General features: G+C 40.7%; 1 pseudogene; it reads left to right on the top strand.

The window, feature by feature from the left end:
* Positions 1-943: 943 nt before the first annotated feature.
* LOC102875033 lies at positions 944-1,227 on the top strand (annotated as a pseudogene).
* The last annotated feature ends 11,447 nt before the right edge of the window (positions 1,228-12,674 follow it).

Genomic DNA, 12,674 nt, shown 5'->3' with positions numbered 1-12,674 from the left:
GGAGAGAATGGTGCGGCAATGAAGGAGTGAAAGCCCAGAATCCCTGTGAGTGTTCATTGAAACTAATAAAATTTAATAATAATAAAAAAATTAAAAAAGGATGCAATCCATAGTGAAGGTTGTAGCCTTTGATTTTGTGCAGCAACCACTTTGTCTATAAGGGAGTAATCAACTGCGTCAAATGATGCTGATGATAAAATAACTCCCCACGAAAACAATCGCTTGATTACATGAATGAGCATAGTTTCACTTAAATGAGAGGGTCAAAAGACTGAACAGCATTGATTTAAATGACAATGATTTTACAAGTAGGTTACTTGACTGTGTTGGATGGTTTAGAAGATCAAGACGAGGAGAAAGGGCCCAGGAAGGAGAGTATTGTAATAGGATGGGTGGCACTCTGGGTGAGGAGGATGAGAAACTGTCCAAGCACCGCACTTTGACCACTCCCTAGTTCATAAGTCTCAGCTGAAGCTTTGGAGATGACAAGGAACAAATCAGGGATTAGAATGATCATGTCAACCATATAAAGTATGATAAGCCAGTTTCAGTTTTGGATAAATGCCTGTACATAACTATACTTATTAGGTAACCAGAGACTGAAAGGAGCAATAGAGATAGCATGAACAAATAATTGAGATAGTTTGAAAAGAAGAGGTTTTATTATGTTTGCATTGAAGGAGATGGATAAGAAAAAGGAGAGAAATCATATATGGTTGTGTGCTGATAATAATTTAATAATAATAATCATAATAAGTATTATTATTATTATTATTATTTTGGTTGTTGGAGTTATTTTTTTCTCCATCCAGATAAATATTTTAAATAATATTATTTTAAAGGATAGAGGAGAAATTAGATATTTTAAGGAACAGTGAAGTCCAGTGGTTTTTTCTTTTCTTTTAAAAAGGGCTGGGAAAGGACAATTCTTCAACCAATCACAATGTCATCCAGCACAGATGTATCTCTTTCTTCATATGATGAAGATCAGGGATCCAAATTGATTTGAAAAGCTAAAGAGGCACCATTTGTCCCCATTGGAATGGTGGGGTTTGCTGTAATCATGGCGTACGGATTATACAAACTGAAGAACAGGGGGAATACGAAAATATCCATCCACCTGATCCACATGTGAGTAGCAGCCTAAGGCTTTGTGGGGGAGCAATGACTGTTGGTATGATGTATTCCATGTATCAAGAATACTGGGCCCAACCCAATACCTCTTAGAAGAAGAGATGCTGCCTCTGTCTTGTTAGTGTTGCTTGATTTGACCCTTCACTTTGAAGTTAGGTGTTTTATGTTAAAAATAAATAATCTGAGTGATTCCAGTAAGTACACGGTATTTTAGACACAGGCTTTCTTTATTGCAGCCTCGACTTGCCTTGTGACCAAATTGCGGGTGCCCTGACCACTAACTAGGCCATCCAAGGGAGTCAGGTTAGCAAAAATGAAACAGGCCGCCCAAATTCTCAAACTCTTCGGAGGAAATTCTCTTTGAAAAAGACAGCAGGCTGACAGTGAAGGACTTGCAGCGGCTGCGGTACACCCCGTGTCGTGTGGTGTGCTGTGTGCCCCAGTTAACTGAACTCTTTCCTGCCTGCCTTGAGGAGTGCCTAAGCACCTCAGTTGCTCGAGCTCGTTGATTGTTACAAAACCTTCTCAGAAAGCAAGCTGGAGTCTTGTCTCTCACAACAGAAAAGTTTATATGTTTAAATTAATCCTAAAAAACTGACAACAGTTGCTCAGAAGTAGTATTTACTTTAGAATTGTATACATAAAGGGTGCTATAATTGCAGAATTCTATTTTTTTGCTGCTGTCACGTTAAAGTAACAATGTTCTGTTGAACAGAAGTTGTACATTCTAATTGCTAATCCAACAGTAAATGAAGATCACTTTTACAGTGAAAAAAGAAAGGGCAGAAATTACAGTACACTTCCATGCTGTTGAGAATGATGCAATAAAGAACAAGTCAATAAAACAAAATATAGGACAGTTATTGGTATAATGTCCTTGGACATACAAAAAAGAATTATTATATCAGGTGCTCGAATGGGGAAATAGCTTCAGTAGCAATCAAGAGTGAAGATAAATATATGGGACTGATGTAAGTAGGTGGGTTTATGTGGCAACAGGATAATTAGAAAGTCTTTTGCTAATATCTTAATGAACTGGGAGGGAAAGCTTTCAGCTTAACGTAGTACAGAGTAAAGGTAGAAGTGTAAAAATGGAGAAATAAGTAGGCTAATGAAATGTGTTGGGATTATTGGTTTCCATTTAAGGACATATTTGAAGTGGCAGCATTTGTTACCAGTTTTCATCAGGTTCATTCAAATGTTAGTGGTCAATAAATTTTAAGTAAACCAGCCAGTGTAATCACATGTCTTTCTTCAGCCAGATTCAGCTGTACAAAGGCAAGCATACTATAAAAACCTAAATTTCATCAGTTAGCAGTTTGCCAAGAAAGTGCACAAAAAGGAGGAAGAGAATTGAGACATAAGTAAGGCAGTGGACATAATATCAAGAAATCTGAGCTGTTTGAAATGGAAAGGGAAGATCTGACAGGAGGAAGTAACAGTGAAAAGTGGTACTTAGTGGATTGCAGTTCAAAGAATTTTTAAAGACAGAGTTCCAGAGCGTAAAAGATAGATAATTATTGGGAAATGGGTTCTTAAAATCGAGATTTTAGAGATGATGGCTGTGATAAAGTCTGAGAGTACAAGCACAAGAGCTGAGTGCAGTGACGGGTGGAGACACAGTCATTAGATGAAAAGAGGTTATGGAACTAAAAAGGGATGATATATATTGAAACCACCAGGAATTGTGTATGATAGGACGTTCACTAACTCATCCATTGCCATGGAGTTGGAAGGCACTCAACGCTGAACCACCAGTGGGTTTTCATTTTTTAACCATGGATTAGGTTCTTCAAGGACAGAGGAGACGGTGACTGAGAATGGGGTCTGTAGAAGCTCTAGTGGCTTAGTGGTAAGGAATTGTGCTGTCAACACTAAGGTACGTGATTCGAATCTACCAGCTGCTCTGTGGGAGAAAGATGGGCAGTCAGCTCCTGGGTGATTTACTGCTTCTGAAAACCTCAGGAAGATCCAGCTATAGGTTGGTTCTGACTCAACAGTATGTAACAATAACACAGAGCACAACACTTCAGAGAGGGTATTTACAAAAAAGGTTGAGAATTCAGAATATTTTGTTAAAGACTGAGCTACCACTGAGTTTTACTTCAGACCTGACCCCAAACCCAGTGCCAGTGACTAAAAGGAAATACAACTGCCAGCTAAGGAAGCAAAGGAGGATGGAGCCTCTGGGTTCAACCAGCCATCCCCACTGGACCCACCTGGGAAAACACTTTGCAGTCCAGAGGGGAGCAAATGACAGGAAAATATCTTCTAACAGAACAAGAAGGCAAGCAGCCTTAACCCAAGTTCACCAGTAAGGTGATAAAGTGTCCTCCCTTTCCCCCTTCACATCAACACCCCTGTTCAGCATGAAGAAGCCAGAGAGTCGGCATCCAGTTCCCAAATCAGTAAGACAGTTGATTTAATTATCATTGGAAAATGCTTGTCATTTTCCTGTAGCATCTTGTCCCCACTGGATCATTTTAATTTTCTTCACCTGCTCCCCCCACCAACCAATTTCTGCAGCTCTCCAACTGCATCCCTGCCCATCCTCACCCTTCTGCCCCCAACCCTCACCTCCTTGCACCCCCAATATGTTTTTTTCCCAATTAAAAAAAAAAGACTGAGTTTCAGAGAACACAGGAAAGGGTTTGTGGACTTTGGGGAAAGATGATAAATGTTGGCAAATACTCAATTATGGGTTTCTCCAAATGACTACAGATAATGGCAATAAAAGCTCTAACAAGAGTGTAAATATTAGAGGGGAGTCCGTGCCTGCTCAAGGAATGACAGACAGGTCTTGCCAGGGACAGAAACACATCCCAGGTCTTCACTGTCACTCCTGCCAGTAGTCAGTAGTCACAGGAGCCTGAAAAGAAGCTCTCTGAAGTCAAGCACAAATAACTGCAGGTTCATTCCAGCCTCTCCCTCCCCTATCGCACCATGTAATTTCCAAGGACTATGGAGAGAACACCAAACACTTTCTCTGTGCTTGGGGAAAAAAATGGAAAATATTATAATTAAATGTGCAAGGATCTGGAGTCAGAAAATCAAAAGGGCCAAACTCACTCAGCATTTTTTAAGCTAAAAGAACTAAAGAATAAATTCAAGCCGTGAGTTGCAATGCGTAAGAATGCTATGGGCAGGATATTGGATGATTCATGAAGCATTAAAAGCAGATGGAAGGAGTATACAGAGTCATTGTACCAAAAAGAATTGACTGACCCAGAAGAATTTCAAGAAACAATATGAGCAAGAGGCAATGGTGATGAAGGAGGAAGTGTAGGCTGCTCTGAAGGACTTGGCAAAAAATAAAGCCCCAGGAACTGATGGAATACAAATTCACATGTTTCAGCAAACAGATGCTGCTCTGCCCGTGCTCACCAAGTTGTGCCAAGAAATCTGGAGAACAACTACTTGGCCAACTGACTGGACAAGATCCATATTTATTCCCATTCCAAAAAAAGGTAACCCAGCAGAGTGTGGAAATCATAAAACAATATCACTAATGTTACACACTAGCAAAATCTTACTGAAGATTATCCAGAAAAGACTTGAACAGTACATTGACAGAGAAGTACCAGAAATACAGGCTGGATTTAGAAGAAAGAAGAAGTTGTGGCACTGGGGGCGTTGTTGCCAATGTCAGATGGATCTTGGCAGAAAGCAGAGAGTACCAGAAGAATGTCTACCTGTGTTTCATTGACTATGCAAAGGCATTTGTGTGGATCACAATAAATTGTGGCTACCCTGGAGGAAAATGGAAATCTCAGAGCACTTGATCATCCTTATATGAAACCTATTCTTGGACCAAAAAGCAGTCCTCAGAAGAGAGCAAGGAAACACTGCATCGTTCAAAATCAGGAAAGGAGTGCGTCAGGGATGCATCCTGTCCCCATACCTTTTCAATCTGTATGCAGAACAGATAATTTGGGAAGCAGTGCTTTATGAGGAGGAGTGTGGCATCAGGACTGGAGGAAGACTCATTAACAACCTCTACGATATGCTTGCTTGCTAAAACCGAAAAAAAAAGAGAAAAAAAAAAAAAAAAGACCTGAAGCACTTGTTGTAAAAGGTCAAGGACTGTAGTCTTCAATATGGATTGAAGCTCAACATCAAGAAGACAAAGATTCTCACCACAGGGCCAATTGGCAGCGTCATATTAGATGTAGAAGAGCTTGAGGTTGTTAGCAATTATACCTTCCTCGGCTCCGCAGTCAACACTCTTAACATCAGTCAGGTGTTAGCAGTCAGGAAATCAAAAGACGAACTGTGTTGGAAAAAATCTGCTCTCATGGACCTCTCCAGAGTGCTGAAGAGCAACGATGTCAGTCTAGATACAAAGGTGCACCTAACCCAGGCCATGGTCTTCTCAATTACTTGTCATACTCTAGAGAGTTGGACAATGACTAAGGATGACAGAAGAATAGATACCTTCGAGTTGTGGTGCTGAAGAAGAGTCTTGAAACGTACCATGGATTGCCAAGAAAACAAATAGGTCTGTCTTGGAGAGGGTAAAACCAAGTCTCTCCTTGGAGGCTAGAATTTTGAAGCTCCACCTCACTTACTTTGAGCATGTGGCCAGAAGAGATCAGTCATTGAGAAGAACCTCATGCTTGGAAAGGTGGATGGACAACTCAGGAGAGGGAGACCCCGGATGAGATGGATTGATACAATTACTGGGGCAATGGAGGTTATTGTGTCGGAATCAGTGCTTCAAAATCCTAGCTTCCAAGTAGAAACTTGGTTTCACCCTCTTCAAGGCAGTTATTTATTTTCTTGGCATTTCATGGTATGTTCAAGACTCTTCTACAGCACCATAATTTGAAGGTATCAATTCTTCTTCTGTCATCCTTAGACATTGTCCAGCTTTCTGATGCATAGCAAGCAATTGTGAAGACCATGGCCTGGATCAGGTTCAGCTTAATTTCTAGACTAGCATTGTTGCTTCTCAGAACTCTGGAGAGGTCCCTGACAGCAGATTTTCCCAGCACAATTCATCTTTTGGGTTCCTGATTGCTAGTGCCAAGAGTGTTGATTGTGGAGTCGAGCAAGCTGCAATTGTTTACAACTTCAATCTCCTCTCTATCATGGTGCTGCCAATTAGCCCACTGATGAGAATCTTTGTCTTCTTGATGCTGAGCTTCTGCCCCTATTGAAGACTATAGTCCTTGACCTTCTGCAGAAAGCACTTCAGGTCTACCTCAGTTTCAGCAAGCAAGGTTGTGTCATCTGCATTATGTAGGTTGTTGATATGTCTTCCTCCAATCCTGATGCCACATTCCTCTTCCTAAAGCCCAGCCTTCTAAATTATCTGTTCTGCATATATATTGAAAAGGTATGGATACAGGATGTATCCTTGACAAATTACCTTCATAATTTTGAACCAAGCAGTGTTTCCTTGCTCTGTTCTGATGACTGCCTCCTGGCCCAAGTATAGGTTTCGCATGTGCACAATCAAGTGTTCTGGGATTCCCATTCTCTCAATGTTATCCACAGTTTATTGTGATCCACACAGTCAAATGCCTTTGCACAGTCAATGAAACACAGATAGATATTCCTCTGGTACTCTCTGCTGTCTGCCAAGATCCATCTGACATTGGCTATAATGTCTCTAGTGCTATGACCCCTTCCAAACCCCACTTGCATTTCTGATAGTTCTCTGTTCCGATAATTTTTTAATAATCCTCAACAGGCTTTGGCTTGCATGGGATATTAGTGAAATTGTTTGATAATTTCCACATTCTTGCTGCGTCACCTTTTCTTTTTTTTTTTTTTGAATGGTACTAATGAATGAAGACCAGATGAACTGTGAGAGGATATCAAGTGTGCATTATTTGTGTGGAAATATGGAAATTAAACTAGGCTGCTTGAGTGGGTTATTGGTGTGAAAAACAATGCCAGCATGCCAGAAACAAAACAGTGTAGTTAAAATGTGTGACAGGAAAGTACTCAATAAAGAATAGCTCAACTGACTGAACAAGAAGATGCCTGTATGTGGACTAATCATTTTGCATCACATATCTAAAATTATTTATATATTCAGCCACGTGCATCTGCAGTAAGCTAAATATCAGTTCATAAAAAAAAAAAAAAGGAATAGCTGCTGTTGCTGCTTTATGGCTCTAATCTTTACAGTTTCTGAGAGTGGTTACACCTTGATAGAAAACTAGATTCAGCTTCCAATTAGATGCATGCATGGATTTCCTAGACCATAGAGAAATTGTTTTAGTGTGCTATGTATAGCAAAAGGTACTACAAGTAATGGCTGTAAAGAACAAAGTACATTTTCTCCACACAGTTTAGACATCTGGAAATCCAAACCAAGTGATTGGCTCTAGGGTTAAAGTGTTTTCTTTTTGTAAGACATGGCTCAAATGTTATTGGACTTAGGACCCATCCTTTTCTGAATTATTTCATTTATGTATTTCCCAAACAGGGTGACATTCACAGTTGCAAGGGCTAAGATTTCAATATTACATTTGGGGAAACACAATTCAGTTCATAACATGTCTTTACAAGACCACACAGATATATTCCCAGTAGAAGTTGGGAGACTTTGTTTCTGTCACTCTTTTTCTGTTCTTAGCTTCTCACACCAAAGGTTGAGTTACCACCCTGCGAGAGGGTTTACAAAGTCCTCTTGCTGTCTGGCGCTGTCAAGGTGCCATAACTCAGAACAAATTTGAAACAAAACATGTCCTGTCTGGTGCCATCCTCACTATCTCTGGCATGCTTGGGCCCACTATTACAGTCCTCATGGCAGCCCATCTTACTGAGAATCTGCCTCCGTTTCTCTGATCCTCACCTTTTTAAGCACTATGTCTTTGTCTAAGAACTGATCCTTCTTGATAAAATGCTCAAAGTATGAGATGAAGTTTCTCCATCGTTACTTCTAAGGAGCACCTTGGTTGCATTTCCTCCAAGATGGACTTGTTTGGGTTTTTTGGCAGTACCTGGGATAATCATCTCCAACCCTACTCAAAGGCGTCAAATTTTCTTCTGTCATCCTCACTCATTGTCCGGTTGAAAATACCATTCCTCATATGCGTGTGAAAGCAGGACAATGTGTGAGGAAGATCAAAGGAGAATTGATACCTTTGAATTTTCAAATGCCTCATATGCATGTGAAAGCTGGACAATGAATGAGGAAGATCAAAGGAGACTTTCGTACCCTTATATTTGTATAGTTTAGGAGAAGAGAATGAAATATATTGTGGACTGCTAGAAGAACATTCTTGAAAGAAGTGGTACAGGAACATCCTGAGAAGTGTGAGTAATGAGACTCTGTCTCGTGCACTTTGGAGGTGATGTAAGTCCCTGGTGAAGGCTATTATGCCTGGTAAAGCAGCTTCTCACTGCCACTAAGTCAATTCCAAATCACAGTGACCTGCCACCAGGTTTCCAAATCTATCTTAACAGCTGCAGACATCTTTGTCTGGTGAAGTCCCTGGCGCGTTTCAAACAGTGAAGACTCATGAGCTTTTGGATAGCAGAGCAACATGCTGTAGACCATGCCCTTGGAGCTCTTTTGGTAAAGAGGAAGGTCAGCAAAAAAGAGGAAGTTCTTCAACAAGATAGACCGGCAAGGTGATTGCAGCAAAGGGCTCAAACTGTGAGAGATGTAAGGGAGATGCAGAACCAGGCATCACTCTGTTCTGTAGAGTTGCCAAGGAGTCAGATCTGACTCAAAGGCACCTGACAGCTCAACAACAAGACAGAAACTTGACAAACTAATTTGATGTCTGTAGAAGCAAATAATAAGTGATTTGTGTTTGCATTTGGTATGTCTAATTTTCATTTCCTTTACTAATCATTTACTTTCATCATATTTTTCAAAAAATGTCAACCTGTGATAGATTGGAAATAAAGAAAAACTAGTCTTTCACTAGTTTGAGAAGTGTTAGCAGAGGGTGTTATTATTTCTGAAATTTTGCTTTAAAATTATTGCAACTCTAATTATAGTCTAATCTAATCTAAAGTAATTATTTGACAAAGACTGTTCATATCAAGTAAGTATAAGAAGTTGCCAGCATACAAACAGGTTCCAGAAACAAGTTCGTTTTGTATTGGGTAACATGGTTATTTGGTTGTCAGGACATGAAGAACTTAAACTGAGGCTTGTGTTCTTTGTATAGGGTAGCCATCCCAATTATCTCAAAGATTTCTAAACTTAATTATAGTATTTAATAGCCATGATAATACTTTTGTTGATGCAGAAGAGTACTGAACATCTCACGGACTGCCAAAAGAACAAACATAAAAGTCTTGGAGACAGTGCAGCCAAGAATGCTCTTTGGAGGCAAACGTGTTGAAGCTTTGATTCACATATTTTTGGGCATGTTTCTAGGAGGGGCTATTACTTGAAGAAGGTCATGGTGCTCAGAGAGGCAGAGGGTTGGCAAAGGAGAGGAAGAGCCTCAACCAAGTAGATTGACATGGTGACTGCTGCAATGGGCTCTAGTGTGTGAGGAGGTATGAGGATGGTGCAGGATAGGATAGGGTTCAGGTCTGTTGTTCATATGGTTGCTATGAGTCATAGTCCACTCGATGTCACTAATAATAACATACCACTTTTGGGCACATTGGTAGGTCTGTAGTAGAACTCATGTTATCTTTGTGGGAGACTTTACTGTGTTTGCTAACGGTGGTATTTGATGTGATAGCACCACTTGTCTGTCAGTGTAGGTTTGTGTGTTGTTGTTATGATGATTAACAGTTTCCAGCCGAGCTTCCAACTGAAGGACTCTGTAGAAAACCTAAAGATCTATTTCCTAAACTCAATCAATGAAAGCTCTCTGGATCACAAAAGTCCTATGGGCAACCAGCCATAGGGCCAACACAGCAACCAGGGTGCTCCTTAGAGGAACAAATGGTGAAACTTCATCTCAGATACTTTGGGCATGTTTTTAGGAAGAGCCAGTCCTTGGGAAAAGGCATCATGCTTGGAAAGGTGGAGGGCCAGCAAAAGAGAGGAAGACCTTCAACAAGATGGATTGACACAGTGATTGCAATCAAGCAGTTGGACATATCAGAGATGATACGGATACCACAAGATAGGGCAGCGTTCGATTCCATTTTCATAGGGTCTCTATGACTTGTAGTCAACTCGATGGCACCTAATAACAAGGGGCCAGTGGTTTGTTCCACTGTGCATGGGGTCACTGTGAGTTGAGAGCAACTCAGAGGCAGCTACATAAAAATGTGAAAAAGATAAATTCTTGTGATTTCCTAATTAGAAAATATCTCTTCCTACCTGTGGACCACCAAGAAAACAAATAGATCTGTCTTGGGCGAAACCAAGTTTCTCCTTGGAGACTAGGATTTTGAAACTCCATCTCACATACTTTGTCCAGGATGGACCAGTCCTTAGAAAAAGATGCATGGAGGGGTGGAGAGACAGCACAAGAGAGGAAGACTCTAGATAAGATGGATTGATACAGTAACTTGGGAAAAGGGGGTAGGTGTGTTGGGGTCAGTGAGACTAGCTCAGGACAGGGCAGGCTTCAGAGCTGTTGAACACAGGGCCGTTGTGAGTCGCAGGTGACTCAATGGCACATAACAACAACAACCTGTCTGTGAGAAATAATAATTTCTTGCCCAAACATGGCAGGGTAGAAAATAGCACTTGTGTGGCCTTTCTAGTTAAGATGAAGGTTTTTTTTAAGATTGTCTAAGAGTACAGGTAGTTAAATTTTGAAAGCCCTAGTTCTTTACCACAATTGGCTTGTTGCTATATCCCCGGGCACTGTGTTTCTTAAATAAACCTGGTATCATGATGGTTACAGTGCTTGGCTCCTAACCAAAAAGTTGTTTGTGGTTCAAATCCACCAGGCACTCCATGGGAGAGAGAAAACTGTGTCAGTCCACTTCCATAAAGAACTGTTAGGTGCCATGGAGTTGTCCCTATGGACAACAGATCTGAATCCAGTCGTACTCTGCACCATCCTTGTCATCCCAGGCCCGCTTGCAACCATTGCTGCAGGAACTGTATCAATCCATCTCGTGAAGGATCTTCCTCTTGTTTGCTGACCCTCCCTCCTTCCTAGAATGATGTCCCACTCCAAGGAATAGGCTCTCCTAATAACATGCCCAAAATGTATAATATGAAACTTCACTATACTTGTCTCCAAAGGGCACTCTGGGTTCACTTTCTCCAAGACGTATCTGTTTATTCTCTTGATAGTCCACGGGATAGTCAGTGCTCTTCTCCAATGTACAACTCAAAGGCATCAATTCTCTTCCTATCATCCTTATTCATTGTCCAGTTCTCAGATGCACAACAAGTGATTGGAAAGACTATGGCTTGAATCAGCTGCACCTTAGTCTTTAAACTGACATCATTGCTCTTCAGCATTTGAAGCCCCGCAGGGAAATTCTACTGTATCCTACACTGTTGCTATGAGCTGGAATTCACTTGGCAATAGTGGATTTTAGTGGTTTGTTCTTGACTCCCCAGAAACATAATGGCAAATGGGCTTTATTTCATCCTGCATAGAAATCTATCAAGATTCAAGGATCTGGATTTTTCTTTTTATGATTTTTTTTTTTTTTAGATTGTGAGGATGAGTCTGAAATCGTAAAATTGGTAAGAAATCGTTGGAATCAATTAGTGATGTTGGCAATCAGCAAGGGAAGGAGGTGTCAGCACAAGAGTCAACTTTTTTGCAATCCTGAGTCCAGCCTAACTATTGAGAACATGACTTTTCTAAAAATGGAGAATAATAAAAGAGAAATATATGCAGAAAAGAGCATGCAACTAGTAAGCACATTGTAGTATTGGGTTTTCTCATTTTGTGACACTTGGAGAGACCTCCCTACTTAGGGTCCATGAGGGTTAGCGCTTTGCACTTGCTTTTATCCAAGAATCATTGAAAACCAAACTTGTAGACTTGGGCGCTGGCAGCTCCTGTAGGACACCTCACTAGGCTCTAGGTCCTTATTCGAAATTCTGACATTAAATGTGAGATTCTTCTCTTCACCAGGATTGACAGAAAAAAAAAAAATGGCCCAGGCAGAAGATTCTGCTCCTACCTTCACCAACATAGTCTTATCCTTAGTAAGGATTCCTTTTTCTTTTAGTTTTACTTGTTTTGTTACTGTTGGTGAATATATACACAGCAAAACAGATACTAATGCTACAGTTTCTAATAGTGGCTTAGTGGGTAAGAAGGTGTGTTGCCCACCCAAAGTTAGGTGGTTCAAATCTATCAGGTGCTCTGCAGGAGAAAGATGGGGAATTTGCTCTTGTGGGATTCACAACCTCAGAAAAGCTCTTGGAAGGTTCCTACTTGATAGCACTTAACAGTAAACGACAATGGTATATTGATTACATTGCTCAAGTTATGCAATCATATACCACCACCTTTTCTGAGTTGCCCCCTCTTTAGCAACATAAATTCGCTTGCATCTGACTGAGGTGCCTATTTACTCTTTCTACGGTCAACACTCTTGGCACCAGTAGCCAGGAAATAAAAAAACGTATTGCGATGGGAAAGTCTGTGGTTAGGGACCTCTCAAGAGCAACGGTGTCTCTCTGG

This window comes from Elephantulus edwardii, unplaced genomic scaffold (assembly GCF_000299155.1).
Source record: "Elephantulus edwardii isolate Elephantulus edwardi_28Jun2011 unplaced genomic scaffold, EleEdw1.0 scaffold00007, whole genome shotgun sequence".
NCBI lineage: Eukaryota > Metazoa > Chordata > Mammalia > Macroscelidea > Macroscelididae > Elephantulus > Elephantulus edwardii.
The sequence above is the reverse complement of the archived record's forward strand: the minus strand, read 5'-3'. Positions and strand labels throughout refer to the sequence as shown.